At 40.6% G+C, this 4,628-nt stretch overlaps 1 protein-coding gene across 1 annotated transcript in view; it reads right to left on the reverse strand.

Moving 5' to 3' along the window:
- Positions 1–4,628, reverse strand: part of BCKDHB (branched chain keto acid dehydrogenase E1 subunit beta) — a 406,073-nt gene that overhangs the window by 325,083 nt on the left and 76,362 nt on the right. The gene's annotated exons all lie outside the window — the stretch shown is intronic.

The following is a 4,628-nucleotide window of genomic DNA, read 5'->3' on the forward strand; positions in this document are numbered from 1 at the left end:
TTTGCTTGCTGAAAGTGAGGATGACTTGAAGCACTTACTGATGAAGATTAAAGACTACAGTCTGCTGTATGGATTACACCTCAATATAAAGAAAACAAAAATCTTCTCAACTGGACCTATAAGCAGCATCACACAAATGGAGAAAAGACTGAAGTTGTCAGAGACTTCACATTGCTTGGCTCTACAACTGACGCCAATGGAAGCAGCAGTCAGGACATCAGATGAAATAGCACTGAAATAGCAAGTCGGCTGCAAAAGACCTCTTCAAAGTGCTGAGGAGCAAAGATATCTCCTTGAAGACTAACCCAAGCCATGGTATTTTCAACTGCCTCATATCCATGGGAGAGATGGAAAATGAATAAGGAAGAGCGAAGAAGTATTGATGCTTTAGAGTTGTGGTGCTGGCAAAGAATACTGAAAGTACCATGGACTGCTAAAAGAACTAACAGATCTCTCCTGGAAGTGCAGTCAGAATGCTCCTTGGAAACGAGAATGGCCAGACTTCATCTCACCTACTTTGGTCATGTTGCCAGAAGGGTCCATTCTCTGGAGAAGGATATCATGCTTGGTATAGTGGAGGGTCAACAAAAAAGGGGAAGGCCCTCAATGAGATGGATCGACACAGTAGCTGCAACAATGGGCTCAGGTATAGTGGGGATTGTGAGGCTGATACAAGACCAGGTAGTGTTACATTCTGTTTTACATAAGGTCTCTTGAGTTGGAGACAACTCGACGGCACCTAACAACAACAAGGTGGTTTGAGGGAATTGTCTCAAGATTAAAATCCCTTCAAGCACCCTGATACCATAATGTCACTACACCATTAAAGAAGCTCTTCATTTCCTTTTAGAGTAATTTTCCAAGGATGGACATCAGTTCACTTATTAATGTGCACAGTGATGACAAGAGAGCAAAGCAAGACAATGACCAGCTCTGAAAGCTTCTGCAAGAGGGACCCAGAACAGAAAAACAGAGTCCATGTGGTCTAGAGGGAGACATGTATCAAATGCTAACATGACCTAATCTCTTAGCAGGCCAAACTCACTGTTGTGAGTCAATTCGACTCATAGCAACCCCTCCTTGGGTTTCCAAGGTGGTATCTCTATGAAAGTAGATTGCCCAATCTTCCTTCCAAGGAGTGGCTGGTGGGTTTGAACCACCAGCCTTCTGGTTAGCAGTCAAATGCCTTAGGTAGGACACCACCAAGAAGAAAAGATCACACTGTCAACAAAGACCACCCTATTGTTGTTAGGTGCCACTGAGTAGATTTTGACTCACAGCAACCTTATATAAAACAGAACAAAACACTGCCTGGTCCTGCACCATCCTGCCATTCGTTGCCATGCTTGAACCCATCATTACAGCCACTATGTCAATCCATCTCACTGAGAGTCTGCCCCTTTTTTGCTCACCCTCTACTTTAACCACTATGACATCCTTCTACAGGAGTGGTCCCTTCTAACAACATGAGCAAAATATGAGAGACAATGTCTGCCCACTCTTGCTTCTAAGGACCATTCTGGCTGTACTTCCTCCAAGACAGATTTGCTCATACTTTTAGCAGTCCGTGGAACTTTCAATATTCTTCACCAACACCACAATTCAAAAGTACCAGTTCTTCTGTGATCTTCCTTATTATTCACTGCCTAGCTCTCACATGCATATGAAGTCATTGAAAATGCCATGGCTTGAGTCAGACACACCTTAATCTTCAAAGTGATAAGTTAGCTCTTAAACACTTTAAAAAGGTCCTTTACAGCAGATTAGCCCAGTGTAGTATGTCATTTGATTTTTTCACTCCTACTCCCATTCACCAAAAAAACCACACTCACTGCCATCAAGTTGATTCCAACTCATAGCCACCCCTCCTTGGGTTTCCAAGCCAGTATCTCTATGCAAGTAGATTACCCAGTCTTCCTTTCGAGGAGTAGCTGGTGAGTTTGAACCACCAGACTTCTGGTTAGTTACTCCCACTAAGGACCACAGATAGATACATACAGTACCAGAAGGGGACCTGCAAAAATAAAACTATCTGAGCAAGGAAATCCAAATGATATAGTAAGACTCTTCCCCCACTGAAAGTCATGTATCTATAACTCTCAAAAAGTGATGCCTATTCTCTGATCCTATAATTCCTTCAAACATGGAGATTATTCTGAGGGGAAGTGTGGTAAATACAAATAAGCGATAGCAGTAACACTCTACTGTTGTAAGAAATTTAAACGTGAAACACTGTGCAACAACTTGCTGTTTCTCCCTTTATTTAAATAAATAAATAGAGAGAGAGGAGCTAAAAGCCTAAGGAGCCCTGTTGGTGTACTGCTTAAGCACTCAGCTGCTAACCAAAAGGCTGGAAATTCAAACCCACCAGCTATTCTATGGGAGCTCTGGTGGTGTAGTGCCTAAGGCATTTGACTGCTAACCAGTAGGCTGGCGGTTCAAACCCACCAGCCACTCCTCAGAAGGAAGGTTGGGCAATGTACTTCCATAGTCATACTGCCGCAGAAACCCAAGGAGGGGTCGCCATGAGTTGGATTCCACCTGACGGCAGTGAGCTGAGCTATTCTATGGGAGGAAGATGTGCAGTCTGCTTCCGTAAAGACTGCAGACTTGGAAAGCAGTTTCACTGTTATAAAAGGTTGCTATGAGTCAGAATCAACTCAACAACAATGGGTTTAGTTAATCTTTAAGGACGCAGCTAGGTCTTTCTCTCATGGAGCCACTGGGTAGGTACAAACCACCAACCTTTCACTTAGCAGCCAAGCGCTTAACCATTTGCACAACGAGGGCACCTTCTTTTAAAGGCACTTGTCTAGAAAAGGACTTTTATAAGACTTAGCAACAGGCTTGAAAAGCTAACTGAGCAACATCAGAGTTAATGTTAAATAGACGTGTGTATGTCATATTTGACAATTAAAATGTAAAATAAAAGATATATTACTTTGTTAATATATTATCTTCAATAAAGTAGAGTTTTATTTTTCTAATTCTTAATTGGGAAGTATAGAAATATAAATGAATCAGTTTACATTTTCTGAAAACAACTACCTATAAGCTCATTTTCTTGGTCTAATTTAGTCCAAACCTATCTCCTAAGTCCCTGCTGGTGCTCACATTTTATAATTTTAAAAGTGTGCCATTGTCAAATAAGGTTTAGAAAAACTGACTCAAGGCACTGCATTCTGAATGGTGCTTAAAATATCAAAGAGAACATCTGTTGGTAACTCCAGCATTTATTGTTTAATCAACTAAGGCAAAAAAAAAAAAAAAAAAAAAAAAACTTTGTTAAAGCATTCACTGCTACCCCAGAACAACTTAATTCACTAATATAAAATCTTGTTCACAATACAGTCACAAAAATAATTTTTAAAAACTTTTTAATATGTAGTTCTTCTGATGGCTACCTACCCTCTTCTTACTTTTTGAATACTCAAAATCCTTTGGGTTTTGGTCCTTTGTTGGGTTTTTGTTGTTTTTTTTGTTTTTATGTACAAACTCATTGCTGTAAATTCTTCTCTGAGCGTTTTTGCTGTGTTTCCACAGTTTTGGTATGCTGTGTTTTCATTCTCATTTGATTCTAGGAACTATTTTATTCAGATTTTAATTTCTTCTACTATCCAATGGTTTTAAAACCAAAAACTCCACTGTCATCAAGTCAATTCTGGCTCATGACCCTAAAGGACAGAGTAGAACTGCCCCCATAGGGTTTTGAAGGCTGTAAACCTTTACAGAAGCAAACTGCCTCACCTTACTCCTGTGCAGCAGCTGGTGGATTCAAGCCACCAACTTTTGGTTAGCAGCTAATAACCACTAAGCCACCAGCACTCCTTAGAAGTTTTTAAGCCTGGTGTTATTCAGTTCCCATGTTATTTTTTTCCCCTGTTCTTCCCATTATTGATTTCTAGTTTTTTGTTTTTGTTTTTTTTTTTTTCTTCTTAACCATGATGAGTTCAATTCCAGGCCCAAAGAGTGACTCAGAGCCATAGTCTCAAGGGTTTCATTAGTCTCTATCAGACCACATAACCCTGGTCTTTTTCATGACTTTGAGTTTTGTTCCACATTTTTCTCCTACTCTATCCAGGATCTCCAATTTTGACCCACTTCTGATTGGTTGGCATTGGTATCTGGGCACCATCCAGTTCTTCTGGTCTAAGGGTCAAGTAGGCTGAGGTTCTCATGGTCCATTAGTCCTACTGATTTCTAGTTTTACAGAATTGTGACAGATAAGATGCTTTGTGGTATTTAGATGTTTTTGTTTTGTTTTTTTAATTTATTGAGGCTTGCTCTGTGGCCTAAAATATGCTCTACTGTGGAGAATGATCTATGTGCACTGGATAAGAATGTATACTATGTTCCTGTTGAGTAGAATGGACCATATATGCCTATGAGGCCAAGTTGGTTGACTGCATTATTTCAATCAACTGTATGTGCTGACTTTCTCGTTGTTCCATTGCAAAAACGGCAAGGAGGCCACATGTTCTGACCTCCTCTAATCTCACAAGAGGAAGACAGGATTACCAGCAGTAACCCAAGGCCTATTACTGCAAGGCCAAACATGCTGCCTCCCTCCAGCCCTTTCACCAACTGTTCCTCCCAAAGCACCCACCACCTCTCTCCTGGGTTTGATA

This window comes from Orycteropus afer, unplaced genomic scaffold (assembly GCF_000298275.1).
Source record: "Orycteropus afer afer isolate SDZICR_OR568_19922 unplaced genomic scaffold, OryAfe1.0 scaffold00011, whole genome shotgun sequence".
Lineage (NCBI taxonomy): Eukaryota > Metazoa > Chordata > Mammalia > Tubulidentata > Orycteropodidae > Orycteropus > Orycteropus afer.